The sequence below is a fragment of the Pelodiscus sinensis genome, chromosome 3 (assembly GCF_052426305.1).
Source record: "Pelodiscus sinensis isolate ZL-2025 chromosome 3, ASM5242630v1, whole genome shotgun sequence".
NCBI classification, from domain to species: domain Eukaryota; kingdom Metazoa; phylum Chordata; order Testudines; family Trionychidae; genus Pelodiscus; species Pelodiscus sinensis.
The window spans coordinates 94,761,796-94,781,651 of NC_143054.1; the positions used below are offsets into that span (position 1 = coordinate 94,761,796).

The window sequence follows — 19,856 nt, forward strand, 5'->3', positions numbered from 1 at the left end:
GCAACAAACCCCATTGCCAGCTTTGTCCACATATTTACTCTGCTTACACCATCATTGGACCTAACCATTTCAGTTATAAGATCAAGAACACATATTCCTGCTCATCCAGAAATATAATTTATGCCATCATGTGCCAATAGTGTCCATCTGCTATGTATATTGGACAAACTTCTCAGACACTTTGCCAAAGAATCAATGCACACAAAACAGACATCAGACAGTTTCACAAAGAAAAAAACAGTTTCTTGCCATTTAAACCAGACTGGGCATTGTCTCAATGACCTGACTACGTGCATCCTGCTTCAAAGAGACTTTAACACAAGACTTCAAAGAGAAGCCTCTGAACTGTCATTCATTCTTAAATTTGACACTTTACGAATGGGCCTTAACAAAGATGCTAATTATCTTACCCATTACAAAGATAGCTTCCTCAATTATCACTTCTAATATCATTATCTCATAGACATTAACCTCCCCCCAACACCCCTCCCTCTGTTCTAAGATCTGATTTGTCTATTTTATATGTATTCACTTTTTTTGATTGCCTCCCTTTGATATATATGATCATGCCAATTTTCTTCCACAAATTGATCTGAGGTAGTGGGTCTGGCCCACAAAAGCTCATCACCTAATAAACCATCTTGTTAGTCTTTAAAGGACTGCATAGTCCTGTCTTTTGTTTCAGCATGACTGATTGAGTGGCTCCATCTGACAACTCACCCACCCAATGACAATTCTCCTTTTACAATTATATTGGAAACCTATCAGTTAGCCAGATTTTAATTTATTTAACGTGTGCCATGTTAAATTTATCTTGTTCTAGATTTTCAATCAAAACAACATTCAGCATCAAGTCAAATGCCTTACTGAAGTCGAAGAATACTACATCAACACTATTAGCTTTAGTAACCAAATGTGTAATCTCATAAAAAGAGAGACATCGGTTTAGTTTAACAAGATTTATTTTCCATTGATTTGCATTAAATTACAGTACCCTTTTTTAGTTCTTTGTTAATTGAGTCTAGTTCCATCAGCTCCACTTTCTTGCCTGGATCGAAGTCAGGCTGACAGACTTACAATTAGCTGGGTCATCTGGATCCTAATTAGATATCCTAATTCGAACTACCTACTCCGTGCTGCGTGTAGCCGCGGGCACGGAGTCCGCACTAAGGGGGATTTAAAAATGGCGGCGCCTGGCAAGATGCAAATGAAGCCCGGGATATTTAAATCCCGGGCTTCATTTGCAACTTCAAATGCCCAAATTAGACACCCTAGTTCGAACTAGGGTGGCAGTGTAGACATACCCTAAGATGCCACAGGACTCCTTGTCGCTTTTGCAGATCCAGACTAACACGGCTACCCCTCTGATTTGACTTCAAATACCTGATAATTCTCATCCAAATACAAGGAATGACTTGACTCAAAGGACAAGGCAGGCCGAGTTAGAAAACTTATGTGGACTTTACAATACTTAGAATATTTATATGATGACTTTACAATACTTAGGTTATACAGAATGTTTGTATTTAGTTTTAGTTTTCTTATTTTAAAAAGACAGAGTTAATAGTGTGGAGGAGGATTTAGCAAGGCACGGAAAGTTTGTCATTTGCCTGAGAGAGGTGATGGTCTTGTTGGTATATTTTACTGTAGGTCCAGCAAGAGTTCCAGTTAGGGTTTTCCCGTTCTGCCTGTGTGTTGTGCAGTGGCTTGCAATGTCATTGAAAACATATTTGATCAAAAGAAAGCTAGTAATAATACTGTTGGTTTCTGGTGACTTCAGAGCTTTTGTAAACTATCAAGAAAAGTAATACTTCCCACTGGGAACTGCCAAATATACAAGCTAATGCACTGGATAGTTCTATTTCCCTCTACAATCCTCTCTTTACAAAATTTTATATTTCATCATATTAGTAATAATGAAAGGGGGCCAAACTAGTTGAGATCTATCTTACTCATTTTGAAAATCAAAGTTGAGCTTAGTGTTTGTTTGAGATTTTTGAAAGATTCTTTCTTCCCTTTTCATCTGTTCTTGAATTTCTTTGTTCCAGTCAGGATTGGGATCAGAAATAAAAACACTTGGGCTACATCTAGACTGGCCACAAATTCCGGAAAAGGGATGCAAATCAGGTAAGTCAGCATAGGGAAATCCGCGGGGGATTTAAATATCCCCCGCGGATTTAAATAAACATGTCCGCCGCTTTTTTTCCGGCTTGGGGAAAAACCGGAAAAAAAGCGTCTAGACTGGCGCGATCCTCCGGAATAAAGCCCTTTTCCGGAGGATCTCTTATTCCTACCTGAAGGAAAAAGGCTTTATTCCGGAGGATCGCGCCAGTCTAGACGCTTTTTTTTCCGGCTTTTCCCCAAGCCGGAAAAAAAGCGGCGGACATGTTGGTGATACATAGAGGGATCTTATATTTGCCCTGCAGCACTGATGGCAGTAGTGGCAATTGTCCCCATGCATAGGCCCCATGGTTATTTGCCCCAGAGACAGAGGGCTGTGATAGGATCAGAGGCAGGAAGTGGTGCCAGAGGGAAGTGTGGGGGGGAGGTAGGGAGGCTAAGTCCCAGGCCCAGAGTGTAGAGGAGTATAGCCAGGTGGGGCTGTCCCGCAGACTGTGACCTCCCAGCTCCATCTTGCCCTTCAGGGGTCCCTGGCCCAGCTCAGTGGCAGCAGGTTTGCAGGGAGGCTCCAGCTCCAGGAATCTGTGAGAGCCCCTTTGCAATCTGTGTGGGGCAGTGGGGTGGTCCCTCCCTCTGGACCCTGGCACATGAGCTCCACATGGGGTTGCAGAACAGCTCAGACACTGGCCCCCTCTAGAGGGTCCATACACAGCTTAGCCCTGGGACAGGACTGCCTTGCAAGGAATTATTTTCAATTATATGAACTTCATTATAAGTCTACATAATTCTTATGTCCTTATAAGAGCTACAGTTTAATTACATTATAATTATACTGCTGGGCACTATCAATATTTAGCCTGCAGCTGCCCTCGTAACCAGATTTCACCCACATAAAAAACGTTAAATGGAGCCCATACAGACAGATTTGTCCCAGGCCTTGCACTCCCCTAGGGACAGCCCCACACATATTTTTCTTTTTTCATGGTTTTCCTTTTTATTTTTGGCTATCCATGTACAATGCTAATGGGCCACCAAACTTTCTAATCTACATAGATCCTGAACGGGGGCTAAGGTACCATCCATGACTCTCTCCCCAGGCTAACTAAATCAACACACTCTGGAGGTGGAAGCAATGTCAGAAACCATCTGGGAAGGCAGGAAAGGGAAACAGAATAGCTACTTCCATGGAGTGTTAAGGCCAAAGCCCATGACCACAGCCCTGGGATGCCTTGTCAATAATAGCCCAACAAAGGATTGCATGTCACAAGAAGTCTAGCCCACCCATGCAGCTATCTCCTGGCTGCTGGAGTAATTTTGGGGAAACTCATATCCTGTCATGCCTGTTTTGACCAGGGAGGATACCCCTGCAGCTCCCACTGGCATCTCCCTTGCTGATGTTCCTGGAGAGGAGGAGGGGTGCTATGCTAGCAATGAACAATTGTGTAACGGAAAGTAATTTTTCTCAATTTGTTCCTGGTGGATGGAGACTAATTTAGATGAAGGGGAAAATTATTCTAACTGCTACTCCCGTCTCACAGGAAGTTACCCTTTCTTTACTCTGGGACTGGGACCTACTTACATTTCCTTCAGCAGTCGCTCAAAATCAGTCACTCCAAGTGAGAAAAAGAAAGTGTTCTAATTTTATCTTAGCTAGAGAATGTTACTAAACATAAAGGGGATTCTGCACTAGACTCCAAGATTGAGATTAATCTGTTCTAAGAAGGCAGAAGTTTTCTGCATTCTGCTGTTGTTTCGGAGTACTACAGACTGTAAAAAAAAATTGCCCTTATTAAATATCTGTCCCATAATGTAGCAACAAGATAGAATTCCATGTTTTATGCCGAGAAACAAGAGGACAGACACTGGTTTTTGGCCTTCAGGAAGTGAAACTTGGGTGGTGACTCAAATACAGGGAAGGCTCTACAACAATCATAAAATAAAACCTTACCTATGAAGAAAGATTAAAAAAACCCAAAAAACTAGCTTTGTTGAGCCTTGAGAAAAGAGGACAGGTTGGGGACCTGGTAATAATCTTCAAACATGTTATGGGTTGTTCTAAAGAGGATGGTGAAAAATTGTTCTCCATGTCCTCAGAAGGTAGGACAAGAAGTAATCTTCAGCAAGGGAGATTTAGGTTACGTATTAGGAAAAGTTTTCTAATTCTAAAGATAATTAAGCACTAGAATAGACTTCCAAATGAGGTTGCGGAATCCCCACTTTTTTTTTTTTTTTTTAAAGAACAGTTGTCAGGGATGTCCACCTGGCGCTGTTTTAGCACAGGGGCTGGAACTAAACAATCTCTCATGGCCCCTTCTCTTCCTACATTGCTGTGGTTCTGGGATTCTCTGAGAGTGGCACTGGTGATTAAAATAATGTAAGGATTTGAGCTGTCAGTTGTATAGGCTGAAATGAAACCGCGGTACAGTAGATGAATTACATCTGAATAAAATAATTTGTCAGTTTGTAATTTGGAATCTGTTATGAGTCTGAAGTTATCTAAAAAGTAAATATATATGTTATTAGAAACTAACTTAATAAGGTTTAGTTAGAATTATTCACCCTCAGCATGTCCAATCTTAATTCCTTAGACACAAACCAGATAACTGACTGGGTAGTTTAAATAACTAAATAGTAATTCACTTATTGTAAAAAGCAGATAATCTAACTTAGAATCAAGAGTTATTTTCATTCTTGTGCTACATTTTTTCTTTCATACATGCAAGACATCTGCTGCTAAACAATCTTTTTTCCCCTTGCATAGAGAGGCAAATCAGCTGTTACCTCCTAATGGAATTTTTCTTGAGGGATTTTCAATTTTCCAGGTAAAAGCAAATTAACTCACTAACAAAATCGGTAAATAGGATGCTTTCTTTAGTACCACACACATTTTTTCCTCACTTCTTTCGCAGCAGAAATTCATATGATAGTTTAAAACAAAAATGTCTCTTAGGGGAGGGTCTATTGATGGAGGCTCTTGATGTTTTAGTCAGGAGGTGAGGATGAAAGACGATACAGTATGGGTAAGATCAGCTAGAAACAATCAAATGAAAAAGAGTTCAACACATCAGGAAATGGCAGACAGATAAATAGTGACAAATTTTTAAAGTGTTTATACACAAATGCTAGAAGTCTAAATAATATGAGTGAACTAGAATGCCTCATATTAAAGGAGGATATTGATACAATTGGCATCACAGAAACTTAGTGGAATGAGGGCAGTCAATGGGACACAGTCATACCAGGGTATAAAATATATCAGAAGGACAGAGCAGGTCATGCTGGTGAGGGAGTGGCAATATACGTGAAAGAAAATGTAAAATCAAATGAAGTAAAAATCTTAAATGAACCAAAATTTTCCGTAGAATATCTATGGATAGTAATTCTATGCTCTGATAATAAGGATATAGTAGTAGGGATATATTATCAACTACCTGTCCAGGATAGTGACTATGAAATGCTAAGGGAGATTAGAGAGGCTATCAAAATTTAAAAAAACTCAATAATAGTGGGGGATTTCAACTATCCCCATATTGACTGGGTACACATCACCTCAGGACAGGATGCAGAGATAAAATTTCTTGATACCTTAAATGACTGCTTCTTGCAGTAGCTGGTTCTGGAACCCACAAGAAAAAATGCAATTCATGATTTAGTCCTAACTGGAGTGCAGGATCTGGTCCAAGAGATAAATATAACTGGACCGCTTGGAAATAGTGACCATAATGTAATAAAATTTAACATCCCCGTGATGGGAAAAATACCTCAGCAGCCCAACACTGTGGCATTTAATTTCAGAAAGGGGAACTACACTAAAATGAGAAGGTTAGTTAAACAGAAATTAAAAGGTACAGTGACAAAAGTAAAATTCCTGCAAGCTGCATGGAAACTCTTCAAAGACACCATAATGGAGGCCCAACTTAAATGTGTACCTCAAATTTAAAAACACAGTAAGGCTGTGTCTAGACTGGCCAGTTTTTCTGGAAAAATCAGACGCTTTTCCGGAAAAACTTGCTAGCTGTCTACACTGGCCACTTGAATTTCCGCAAAAGCACTGACTTCCTACTGTAAGAAATCAGTGCTTCTTGCGGAAATACTATTCTGCTCCCATTCAGGCAAAAGTCCCTTTTGCGCAAAGCTTTTGTGCAAAAGGGCCAGTGTAGACAGCTCAGATTTGTTTTCTGCAAAAAAGCCCCGATTGCGAAAATCGCGATCGGGGCTTTTTTGCAGAAAAGCGCGTCTAGATTGACACGGACACTTTTCCGCAAAAAGTGCTTTTGCGGCAAAAGCGTCCGTGCCAATCTAGATGCTCTGTTCCGAAAATGCTTTTAACGAAAAACTTTTCCGTTAAAAGCATTTCCGGAAAATCATGCTAATCTAGACGCAGCCTAAAAGAACCAAAAACTGCCACTGTGGCTTAACAACCAAGTAAAAGAAGCAGTGAGAGATAAAAAGGCATCATTTAAAAAGTGGAAGTGAAATCCTAATGAGGAAAATAAAAAGGACCATAAACTTTGCCAAATTAAGTGTAAAACTATAATAAGAAAAGCCAAAAAGGAGTTTGAAGGACAACTAGCCAAAGACTCAAAAACTAATAGCAAAATGTTTTTTTAAGTACATCAGAACCAGGAATCCTGCTAAGCCACCAATAGGACCCCTGGACAATCAAGATGCTAAAGGACCACTCAAAGATGATAAAGTAATTACGGAGAAACTAAATGAATTCTTTGCTTCGGTCTTCATGGCTAAGGATGTTAGGGAGATTCCCAAACCTGAGCCATTCTTTTTAGGTGGCAAATCTGAGGAATTGTATCAGACTGAAGTGTCATTAGAGGAGGTTTTGGAGCAAACTTTAATAGCAACAAGTCACCAGAACCAGATGGTATTCACCCAAGAGTTCTGAAAGAACTCAAATTTGAAATTGCAGAACTAGTAACTGTGATTTGTAACCTATCCTTTAAATCAGCTTCTATATCTAATGACTTGAAGATAGCTAGGACAATATTTTAAAAGGGTTCTAGAGGTGATCCTGGCAATTACAGACCAGCAAGTCTAACATCAATCCCGGGCAAATTAGTTGAAACTATAGTTATAAAATAAAATTGTCAGACAAATAGATGAACATACTTTGTTGGGGAAAAGACAACATGGCTTTGGAAAAGGGGAAATCATGCCTTATTAATATACTAGAGTTCTTTGAAGAGATAAACAAACATGTGGAAAAGGGGGATCCAGTGGATATAGTGTACTAAGATTTCCAGAAAGCCTTTGACAAGATCCTTCACCAAAGGCTCTTAAGTAAAGTAAATTATCATGGGATAAGAGGGAAGGTCCCTTCATGGATTGATAAATGGTTAAAAGACAGGAAACAAAAGAGTAGGAATAAATGGTAATTTTTCTGAGTGGAGAGAAGTAACTACTGATGTCCCCCAAGGGTCCTTACTGGAACCAATCCTATTCAACCTATTTATAAATAGTCTGGAGAAAGGAGTGAACACTGAGGTGGCAAAATTTGCAGATGATACTAAACTGTTCAAGATAGTTAAGACTAAAGCAGACTGTTAAGAGCTTCTCACAAAACTAAGTGACTGGGCAACAAAATGGTAAATGAACTTTAATGTTGATAAATGTAAAGTAATGCACATTGGGAAAAATAATCCCAACTATACATACAATATGATGGGGAATAATTTAGCTACAGCTACTCAACAGAGAGATCTTGGAGTCTTGTGGATAGTTCTCTGAAAACATCAATCAATGCACATTGGCAGTCTAAAAAGCAAATGAAGCGTTAGGAATCATTAGAAAAGGGATAGAGAATAAGACAGAGAATATCTTAGGGTGCATCTAGACTATATTCCTCTTTCAAAAGAGAAATGCATATGAGGGAAATAAAAAATACAAATAATGCGCTGATTTACAAATCTTTCACTTCATTTGCATAATCGCTTCCAATTGCTTTTTCAGAAGACCTTTAAAAAAAAAAGCGTGCAGTCTAGATGGGGTTCTTTTGAAAAAAAAAAAACCTTTCAAAAAAACCCTTATTCCTGAAAAAAAATGAGATTTACAAAGTTATTTTGAAAAAAAGGGGTTTTTTCCCCCAAAAGAACCCCATCTAGACTGTTTTTTGTTGTTGTTTTTTTAAATCTCTTCTGAAAAAGTAATTGGAAGCAATTATGCAAATGAAGCATGAGATTTTGGGTAAAGATGTCCTGTATGTTTCACTGAAAATCATTTTCTCTTATATTTTGATGATATAGAACCTATGAAATATTTCTCATCTGTCTATTTGCAATGACATTGATAACTTTTCCTCTGTATAAATGGGGGTATTTTTAATCTGTAGATTGTATTTGGAATGCATAAGGATCGGAAGGACCATATCAAAATATTCATTTGGAGTGCACAGTAAGTGTAGCACTCAGATTAATATTTTTGTATGACCATTCCACTCCTTATAACGTTAACCAGTGCTTTATTTTAAGTGTAAGATAAACTCATTTAAGTGTACATTGAAACGCCAAAGTCCAAACTATCTGCAGCTATATGAGACTAACTTTCTTTTCATATTATTCTCCTGTTAGTAGATGATCAGAGACTGATATTAGCATGCATTTCTAGGCATATATATGAGTTTTAAGAACATAAGAACAACCATACTGAGTTGGATATGTAGATGTATATGAAGTTTTCATTGCAAATTTCCTCCAACGTCAATACTAGAGGTAAATTTCTGTCCCCATTGAAGTCACTGGCAAAACTATTCATTTCAGACATTCAAAGATTTTACCTTTAATGAACAGTTGATTTTGAACTTTTGATATACAAACTTCAGAAGTCAGAGAGTTAGTTACATAAATCATGGGGTATTTTTTCTGTCACCTAATCAAATAAGTATGAAAATAACACACACACACAGGATGAATTTGTGATTTTGATTGTTATAATCAAAGATAAATATTGTCAATTCAAATTTTGCTTTTAAGCTCAAAATTCATTTCCCACAAATGCTAATGCTAGTAGAACATAATTATTTTGACAAACAAATGTGAATGGATCATGCACATGGTCTAACTGAAATTCATTTTCAAACTCGAATATTTGCAAGAGAAAAAGTCCACTATTCTCTCAGTTTAAGTTCCAGGTTTAACACTGCATGAGAGTTATTTTCACCTTAAATTAAATATAGGTTTGTTGTAAACATAGATTATATCCCATATAGTCATTTTGCAGTGTATAATTGCATTACAGAAAACAAAAGTGGTTGTATTGTTTAAAAATTGAACATGAATAAATAAAGAATATAAGTGTATAGAGCTTTCCTTTAAGCGTGATATTCATTCACACAAAGCACAAGTATTTAAGATCTGATGAAGTGCTGCAATGAGATTAATTCAGGACTTCAAGTCACAGCCAGCTGAGCCAGGAATCCCACAGTCTCCTATACTCTTTAAATTGCGTAGCCCCTTCACACTGGTTGTGAGAGGTTCTGAAGCCAAAGGATCCACATAAATACAGATCCATAGCCCCCTTTTTAGTCTATCCAGACAGTGATTTTCTATGCCAAAGATCACTTCCTGAACACACAGGTGTTGCAGGTCCAGGCCTCTACAAGGACTCCACCAGTCAATATCCGATACAAAGCTTATAGTATCTAAAATGTTGTTACAATGAGGAGGGGGAAAAAGTATTCCCCTTTAACTTCTGATGACAGGATGAGAAGCAATGGGCTTAAATTTCAGCAAGGGAGGTTTAGGTTGGATATTAGGAAAAACTTCCTGTCAGGGTAATTAAACACTGGAATAAATTGCCTAAGGAGCTTGTGCATTCTCCATCACTGAAGATATTTAAGAGCAGGTTAGACAGACATCTGTCAGGGATGATCTAGATAGTGCTTGGTCCTGCTGTGAAGGCAGCGGACCGGACTCGATGACCTCTCAGGGTCCCTTTCAGTTCTATGATTCTATATGGTGAGATAAGGTTAGCTGCCATAGTCTGCTCTACCACAGATGAATTTCTCTCTGAGACTGTATCTAAACTACTCTAGACTTTTGAAAGAGGATATGCAAATTCCGCGGGAATTCGCATATCTCCTTTCGAGCTCACTTGAGAAAGCAGCACTTTCGAAAGTGAAAGTAATTAAGACGTGGTTTTGTCCGCGAACCCTCCCGTTTGTTGACAAGCCACGTAAACCTCATTTTTTAAGGAAAAGTGGCTTGTTGACAAACGGGAGGGTTCGCCGACAAAACCGTGTCTTAATTACTTTCACTTTCAAAAGTGCCGCTTTTGAAAGTGAGCTCAAAAGAAGATATGCAAATTCCCACAAAATTTGCATATCCTCTTTCAAAAGTCTAGTGTAGTCTAGATATGCCCTAAATGAAAATTGGTATCTACTAGAATGGAACAGAAAATTTCAATGAAAAATGTTAATGACATTTCAAAAACCAACCAACAGCCAACCCAACCCAACCTACATGCACCCAGGACAAATGAAGACAACCTCCCCCGTCCTCCTTTTTCTTAAACTAAGTTAAGCATTTTCCTTATTCCTTTCACGGAGACAAGAGTAATGATGTGATGAAGGAAACTACAAATAAATACCTATATTTTAATACTATTTTTGTACTAATTAAGTCCTGTCAAAGAATACGTATAAACTGAATGGAAGAGACTTTGAAGGACTCTTCAATGTCTTGTCAAAAGTCACAATGCTGATCACATGCCAAGTACTTCAGAAAGAGGAGGGAAGAAACCCAACTTAATGCTTGTCACATTAAAGAAATAATAAATTACAGAGAGAAGTTTGAAATGAGGAATTATTTGCATTTGCTATTTATATTCAGAAAGCTAGCGATGAAATTCACTTTGGCCAACATTTTGCCACATGACAGACTGAAATGCATTTATATTTAGGTAACTTTAAGGTCAAAGATATTCGAATGACAGCCTCACTCCACGGAAGTGCAGGATCCTCCCAAACATCCCATAAATATGCCTCAACCATGCTATAGAGGGAAAACCGCCCACAGCTACAAAAGCAGCTGGTTCTCCATGCTGAGTTATTCCTGTGTCATTCAGATACTATTAAAAAAAGGCACCAAATTAAAGCCAGAAGTCAGTTTGGTGATGAAGAGCCCTGCCCATTAGCAATGAGACTGGAATAATCTCATTTCACATAGACTATTGAATTAATCTGAAATGGCAATAAAACTTTTAGATACTGCGAGTCAAAATTACATTTGCACCTTGAAAAAGGGTAAGGATCTTCTGTTCTTTGTATAAAGGGTCTCTTGCTCTCATTAGGGTCTTCCGTGTTCTACTGGAATATAAGGAACAATTACCAGTCCCTTGTACCACTGTGCCCATTTCCCTTTAAACTTGTTTGTATTACTGCATTTACTTTTGGATAGAAAGATATGCTTCAATTTACAGCAGTTCATTTGAGAGCCCTGTGTAACTCAAGCCTGGAGGCATTATCTTAAATGACAGAATGCAGTCTCCGCTATTTGCCTTTTCCAGTATGAACAAACCATCTGTTTTCTCTCCTACACAAGTAATGCTGACACAGGACATATATAACTGCTGTAAAGCTTCCTAAGAAGAAAACAACATTTGCTTGTTCCAGGCAATATAAATAATATGTTGAAAAGTATATGCATATCCACAGTATATGCATATGTAGAAATAGTAGTAATTTAACTCCTGTCATGCCAAACCTGATGCTTTATATCAGTGTGTGTCCAGGTCTATACAGGTTTATACCATCCTAAGGCTGTCACTGCTACCCATTCGGTCTGAGTTAGTCAGATTTTAGCAGACAGGCAGGTGAGGGACCAACCCTGCTCACCTATCCATTTTCTTCTCCCCGTAGCTACTCCTTGTACTTACTACTGCTCTTTTAGAATTGATTCTCTCCCTAAAACCTCTTCATTTAGACCTCCCTGCAAACTTGCCCTGTTTGAATGGATGCCACGAATCCTGGAAGTCAGTCACTCCAAAGAGGAAAAGATTCACTGAAAAGTAAGTTGAGTCATTATAGCGTCAACAGAGACAGTGCCATCACAAAGCAAACACTGGAAGGGGCACCCCGCAGGCAAGGAAAAAATTATCCCCTACACTGGTATAGTGCATTCGATTTCCAGCGTTAATTTGGGCAATGGGAATCCACATTTTTCTTACCTGCTTACCATCTATTTTCCTATCATTCCTTCTACTTCTCTCAACTCATTCTCACCTCCTCCTCTCCCCCATTCCATCCTCCTCACCATATGGACAGAGCCAGTTCTTACCTTTTTGCTTTCTCCCACCTAGCTGGCTTGCTTTTCTCAGGATCTGCCTCATCTTTTAATTATAGAGAATAGCTGATTGTGCCTCATTCTGCCATCACTGCTAGAGTCTCTGTAAATGAGGCACAGCTGACATGCTGAGTTCACAAGCTCCACAAGACTGGACTTCCATGGATCAAGTGCACCCCAGAATGCATCACACACAGATGAAAAATTAAATAAACCCCCGTGTATCTAATAACCCCTGTGCATTTTTTCCACAGTTGATTAAAACACTAGTGACAAATATAGAACTATTTTTACCTTTAGCAGGATGAATAACAGATGCAGTGTTGCTGCCTAGATAATTCTAGGAAAAGATGAACTGCACAGGGCATAACTTTGAATCACAGAATTGTGTTACCATTAATACAGTGTAAGTAACAAAAACAAATAAACAAACAACCCCCCCGCCCAAGAAAACAAAACAAAACCCCTAAACCCCCAAACCAAACCAAAAAAAACATTTAAGGGTCTGTTTTTGAGCTGTCATAGAAACTAGTTATATGTGTACACAAAACAGGGCATTGTTCACCAGTGAATTAAACACACCTGTAATTTATTTTTCAATAGCTTTCTTTCTTTCTTGCTTGCTTGCTTGCTTTCTTATTGCTGAGTTCTTTCTAATTGCGTGTGAAAAGATAACCAATTCACTTCAATGACTTGACTGGCTCAGGCTATCCTGATTGGTAGCCTCAAAGACATCTCCTTAGTCACAACCACTGTTCCCTGTAAGCTGAGCGCTTGTGCAGACTCTCAGAAGAGATTAAAATGTCACCTAGCTGATTAGCAGAACGCCCACCACTTTTTTGATTCCATTTGTGGTGCACATTCACACATGCCTTGCTGCACATAACAAATTAATTCTGTACGTGAGTGGGAACGCACGTGGATAGAAAAGATTAGAGGGAACATTAGCCATAACATTCTCTTAAGACAGATGAATATATTGGAAGCATGTGGCCAGAGCCCCATCCCACCCTAGCATTTTTTGTCAATAACAATTGAAAACCACAACAATGATCAGATAGGGAAATTTACCTGAATGTCTAGAATATGACCAAAGCGCCTAAAAAGCCAACCTAGATGGAAGATGGAAGAACACTGTGATGGAGCGTATCTCTGGCTTACCAGCAGCACAGCTTGAGAGCATGACAAGAGTGTTTCTCGTCACCTGAGAGTAATGCTAAAAAAAATGGAAGGGAAAACTATCAGAAGGTAGAGGGCAGGGAAGAGATGAACCCATCCAGAGGTTTGAGAAAACACAGTTTCTATTTTACTTAGGAATAGCTGCTGTTCCTGTGCCAGAGCCAAGAATGGAGGGAAAGCCTGCTCTGAAGTACAGGACAAGTGAGATGGCTTCCATCCCCACCCCGCAATGACTGAGAGAAAAACAGCAGTGATGTTTTCTGCACAGGGCATAGAGACTGTGGGTTAAAAAAGGGATTAGTGAGGGCTGGCATAGAGTGAAAGCTCCACAAGAAGGAGAGCTCAACAAACACCTTCTTTTATAAGCATCCAGGGCCTTGGTTTACATATCAGCTCAAAGCCTCAGTAAGTTACATGGTACTCAGTTCCTCTCTGAGCTAGTGAGCCTGGGCTGGGGTTTGAACCCCTGTGTTCAGTGGAAGACAAATGCAAAGTACTCCACTTAAGTAGGAACAATCAGTTGTATATATACACAACATGGGAAGGTACTGCCTAAGAAGGACTACTTCAGAAAGGGATCGTAGTAAAACACAAGCTAAATACAAGTCTACAGTGTAACACTGTTGCCAAAAAAACACACAACCTCAAATATCATTCTGAGATGTATTGGGGGAACATTGTAACCAAGACACACAAAATAATTATTTCGCTATACTCTATGCTGATTAGGCCTCAAACTGGAATATTGTGTCCAGTACTGGGCATCCCATTTCAGAAAAGATGTGGGTAATTTGGAGAAAGTCCACGAGCAATGAGGGAAGATTGAAAGAAATAGGTTTGTTTAGTCTGGAAAAGAGAAGATTGAGAAGGAACATGATAACAATTTTCAAAGTACATAAAAGATTGTTACAAGGAGGAGGGAGAAAATTGTTCTTCTTACCTTCTGAGGATAGCACAAGAAGTGATGGGCTTAAACTACAGCAAGGGAGGTTTACACTGGCCATTAGGAAACGCTTGCTATAAGGGTGGTTAATCATAGGAATAAATTGTGCAGGGAGGTTGTGGAGTATCGATTGCTAGAGATTTTTAAGAGCAGGTTAGATAAACACCTGTCAGGTATGGTCTAGAACTCTAGCTAATTCTTAGTCCTGCCATATAGAGGGGAAGAGGACTAGACAACTTCTTGAAGTCCCTTCCAGTTCTTTGATTCTATTATTTCAAATCTGAATCTAAAACCTCAGACAAGGGGTGCTGGAACAATTTGCATAGTGGGGATGCCGAGAGCCATTGAACCAAAGTGTAAACACCACGTATGATGGAAAACACTTCAAGCCATGAGGTGCAGCAGCACCCAGCAGCCCTAGTTCTAGCAACTATGCCTAACAGTCTCAGGCTCACTCAATCTAAGGAAAAAAACAACAAATGGTCTGGTAGCACTTTATAGACTAACAAAACATGTAGATGGTATCATGAGCTTTCTTGGGCACAGCCTGAAGACGTGGGCTATGCCCACGAAAGCTCATGATACCATCTACATGTTTTGTTTAGTCTATAAAGTGCTATCAGACCTTTTGTTTTTTTCTGTAACAGACTAACTTGGCTACCCCCTGAAGCTTCAATCTAAGGAGACAGCTTTTGGGGTGGATTATAGATGGCACAGGGTTTTGCTTAGCCTTTATAGTGCAGGAAAGCACCTAGAAAATAAATCCACCATAGCAAGGTTTATCAAGTCTGAGAACAGAAATACCTCAGGTCTAGGTGCCCTAGGTTTTGAAAAGGCGAAGGAAGGCAATGAGCTGGCCAGTTTTCTAACAAAAGCAGGTTGTTGATCAGGCAGGCATACTTCCAGGGCACTGGTTTTCCAAGGAGGAAAGAATTTTGGCTTCCTGAATACAGGTACAGATGTGACTAGGACCTCAGGCATCCAGCACCACAGTGCAGCCAATTACTTCATTTCTTCATTATTTATTGTGTGGTATTATGATTAACTAACCGGTGTCAGGTACACAATGAATCGCTCTGGTTTGTGACTCTCTGGTCCAGCAATATCTAGCAGGACCATGGATGTTGCTGGACCAAAGCGCCCCTGGACCAGAGAGCTCTGGCCACTAGCATGGAGGCCAACTGAAAGTCCAGCAGTGGAAAGGCCAGTGGCTTAGAGCCAGACTGGGAGGCTGGAAGCAGAGTCGGTCCATAAGCTGAGGGCAGTGAGCCCACTAGGATTGGCAATGGGGTTTGGAAGCCATGTGGAGAGCCTAGAGGACAGCAGCAGAGGGGTCATAATTGACCATTCCTGGTCGGGCAAACTCCTTCATTAAGTACCAATCACGTCCCGAGGGTAACCCAGGGAGTTCCAATCTGTATCAATCTGAAAAGCTTGAAAGCATGACCAGCAAACATGGGTTCAGGCCCCTGAATCAAAAACTGATTTGATATCAATAAATGACATGTGAAGGTGGGTGATTACATTCTCGGCATAGCTCAGCCAGAAACCAGAGGGTAAGGACAGCATCCCTTGTCCAACATCCAGCAGTGGAACCTGATTGCTGCAGGAGCTGTTCAGGAGCAGCTACACTCTATCTAGCAGAATGTCAGTGAAGATATTTCCTTAGAGGCAAAACTGCAGCTGCATCAAATGGCCTTGCTCCAGTGGGAACCTCAAGGGGCTTTCTGGCTCACTTAACCAGAATGCTGCCTTATGCTTCCATAGAGTAAAACACCATACTAGGAGCACTACCATCCTTTTGCAGGGTGAAATGTCCTCCCCTCCACATTTGTCCCGCTCCACTGGCTGGTGTGAAGAGTGAGACAAGAGGATGGCCTCAGCTCATATGTAATGGGAATGCTCACCCAAAAAGCAAGTGCTAGCTTTATGCAATGCTTACCACCTACACTGTATTTAGGAGCAAATTACTTCTTGCTCATCTTCCCTAGACGTGGCACAATTTGAGCATCTGTGGTGCTAAAAAGATGGTGTTTTTAGCTAGCTACTTAGTGTTTTCTGCAGTTGGAAAACCATTCTGGTGGGACAAGTTTGACTTCTCCTTTAGCCTTTTCGTATGCAGTCTTAAAGATTCTTTTTCTTCTGATCAAACTTTTGATTGAGCTAGTTATGTTGCTGTATGCCATATATTGGGTCAGACTGTCACCGGGGCTACCAGTTTCTTTAGATGCAACATGGGAGACAAAGTGCAACGTGGCAAATTTCTAGTGCATGAGGAGAAGATAGGAAAAATCTGTAGAGGAAGGAATAAATACTCAATTTTCCATGCCATGGGAGCATCTCTATAGTATGGTGATTGGTTTTATTTATCTCCTTTGTGTTCCATTTGAATGATATTTGACTGGGAGGATTATTAGCTGGAAATGGTTTTCCAAGCTTAGGCTGTGGAAATGATAATAGAATGATATAGAACAGGAAGGGCTTTGTGGGGGACTCATACAGGCAAGAATCATCAGAGTTTGCTTTGCTGTGGGCAGCAACTATTTGTTGCTTCTGGTATTAGTTTGTTGCTCATAACAGTCTTATTCAAAAAGCTACATCATGCTGAAGCAGTAATAATAATAATAAAAAAAAGCAACTGGCAGGAGCATATAAAGTTGGATGGATTTTGCCACTCAAGCAACATGTGGGTAATAGCTGGCAGTGGGTAATATGTACTGTTTGACCTTTACATAAATGAATGAATATTACACTAGAATGTTGATTGGTAAGAACTTTACTTCCATTAAGCAGTAGGAATTGTTGCTTGCTGTTTGGGGCAAAAAGGTTTTTATATAATTAGCATTGTAATTAGAAATGCCAGCCCTAATTACCTGTTACCTATTTCTTCTCAAGGACTGTAGGAAAATATTCACTTTTGACAGCTATTTCCACCCGCTAATTACTAGTGAAAAGGTTTGGACAGAAAACAGAGCCTAGATTATCTAGTAATAGAAAAGCCAATTAAAAGAAAAAGCAAGCCATTGCTTCAGTTCTCCAGATGATTCATGGAAGTATTGTGATGTCATTATCATCACACATATTATATTCCTTCCAGGTAGCATAGGACCAGATTCTCATTTACACTGAGGCTATGTTACCCTGCTCTGTCAGTTTAAAGGAGCCTGTAACCAACTTACCACCTCTTGTATCCTGGAGAAAGAGGGGTAAGGGGGTGCGGGTCCGACACCCCTAGTTCTGCCCACCTGGGGCTTGTCCCGGGACGTCCAGCCCTTTAAACTCCAGGCTCCCTAGCCCCTTATTGCAGGGCACTCCTCGTCGATCACACTCTCCCCCATGGAAGGGGAGAAAGGGGGGACCGGGCCCGCCCTCACTCACGGGCCCCCGCCCAGGGCCCTAAGGACTCAGACTGCTTGCCAGTCTGGGTCCGGCTGACGGGGGTATGCCCCTAAATGCGTCAGCCCACGGGCTTCATCACTGCCCTGCCCTGAACTACTTCCTTTCCCCCTTCCGTGTTCCTTACCCGCGGTGTCGGGGCTCAGCAGGGCAACAGCTCTGGGTGCATCAGCGTCTCTCCTGGTGGGTCTAGCCTCTCCGTCGGCTGCTCCCCCCTTTCCTGCGCTGCCCGGCGGCTTTTAAAGTCTCCACCATGCCAGGGCACCGGAGTCCGCTCCGCCCCCTGCGCCGTCCGCCCCGTTGATTGGCCTTTCCCCCTGTCAGGGCTGGCCTCAGCGCCTCTCCGGCGGCGCCGCCGCGTTCTCCCAGCTGAGCCGCGCTTTCGCTCGGCTGAGCGGCGGCGCTACCCAGCCGAGCCGCGCTTTCGCTTGGCTGAGCGACGGCGCTACCCAGCTGAGCCGCGCCTCCACTCAGCTGAGCTGCGGCGCTACCCAGCTGAGCCGCGGCTTGGGTGCAGCTGGCACACGGCCGGTATGGGTTTCACGGCCCTTCTGCCAGGGCACAAACCCCCTGGGGCTTAGTGTGGGGTCTTGGAGCCCCATCACAGAGTCATACAACAGGAATACACTGCAGAGTAAATGAGAATGAGGTCATAAACACTGGGCATCCCTTCACCACTCTACCAGAGGGTTAGCAAAAAATGTCAGTATGAATTAGGGTCTTTGGGTCACTTGACTAGACGTGCATGTCTGTGGAGGTATGCCATTTCTCTTTGAATCAACAGCTCCCTCTTGACACCCATGTAAGCTAATTAACATGAACTGCCCACAGTCATTTTTTTAAAAAAGCAGCTAGTGCAAAGCAGAGCTCAGTCTCCCCGCTACATAAAGCGTGGTAAGCCTAACAGAGCATAGAATTGTGGAAGCATTTCTGAAGTCGGTGCCTCCAGCAGAGGCAACATGATGTGTCAGCGTTAGTATCACTCTGGTTGATGTCATGCGTGAGCGTGGGAGTATACTGCATAGCCACGTAATACTGTACTCTGGGCTAGTATTAGAAGAGGCACACCAGCTACTGTATAAGCAGAGCTCTCCATTGATATTATGCTATCTTCCAAGATACAGCCATTTACAATACCACAGCGGAAATATACAGATTTAAGGTATTGCAGATATTATATATGACAACGATTAGGCTAAAACAATGAGGAGACCTACGGCACCTTAGAGACTAATCAATTTATTAATAATTTACTGATAAATCTGTTAGTCTCTAAGGTGCGACAGAACTCCTCGTTGTTGTGGCAGATACAGAGTAACATGGCTATCCCTCTGAAACTATCAAAAATCCGCAGGCTAATACTTACAATAAGATCAAGAATTGAGGTAAATGGTGTTAATCAATATTTATGTGACCAATTATTTAAATTGTATGCCAAAAATGTAACACATTGCGTCCTGTAAAATAAATCCTCCAAAGCAGGTCTCACAAAACTCCAAAGAGACCACGTCTATTCTCCCCACCCTCCAAATGCAGGAATAGGAAGAGAAGGCTGTAATTTTATGTTGTGCCTAAGGCTAGCTAAATCTTTAATCTATCCTTCCATAGATGTATTGTACAGTTTGAAATAACTACTCCCTTAGCTCCATATTACCACAAACTGCCTGCAAGAACTGTCTGTCAAGTGAACCACATCAAAAGTCAGACCCTCATTAGACACATCCTAGTGTGAGCATCTCATGCCAAGTAAAGTAGGGAGCTCTCTTTCCTTTTATTGTTGCTTTATAAGGCTGAAGTTTATTCCAATATATTTTCAGCAGTGGCCTACATACCTGAATGATGTCTGTTTGCCCAGAGAAGGAATAAAAATGGCAGACAGATGTCTAGGATTTAATATTTCAAATTTTCTTCAAAGTGCTATTATT

General features: G+C 40.8%; 1 long non-coding RNA gene across 2 annotated transcripts in view; it reads right to left on the reverse strand.

The window, feature by feature from the left end:
* The window catches only part of LOC112545072 (uncharacterized), a 49,225-nt gene that overhangs the window by 20,215 nt on the left and 9,154 nt on the right, over window positions 1–19,856 (reverse strand). Inside the window, exon 1 of one of the 2 annotated variants that reach the window (XR_016349171.1) lies at window positions 12,408–12,517. The exons of the other annotated variant lie outside the window; for it this stretch is intronic. This is a non-coding gene — a long non-coding RNA (uncharacterized LOC112545072). Of the gene's footprint in view, window positions 1–12,407; window positions 12,518–19,856 lie in introns of those variants that run through there. 2 annotated transcript variants of the gene reach the window in all.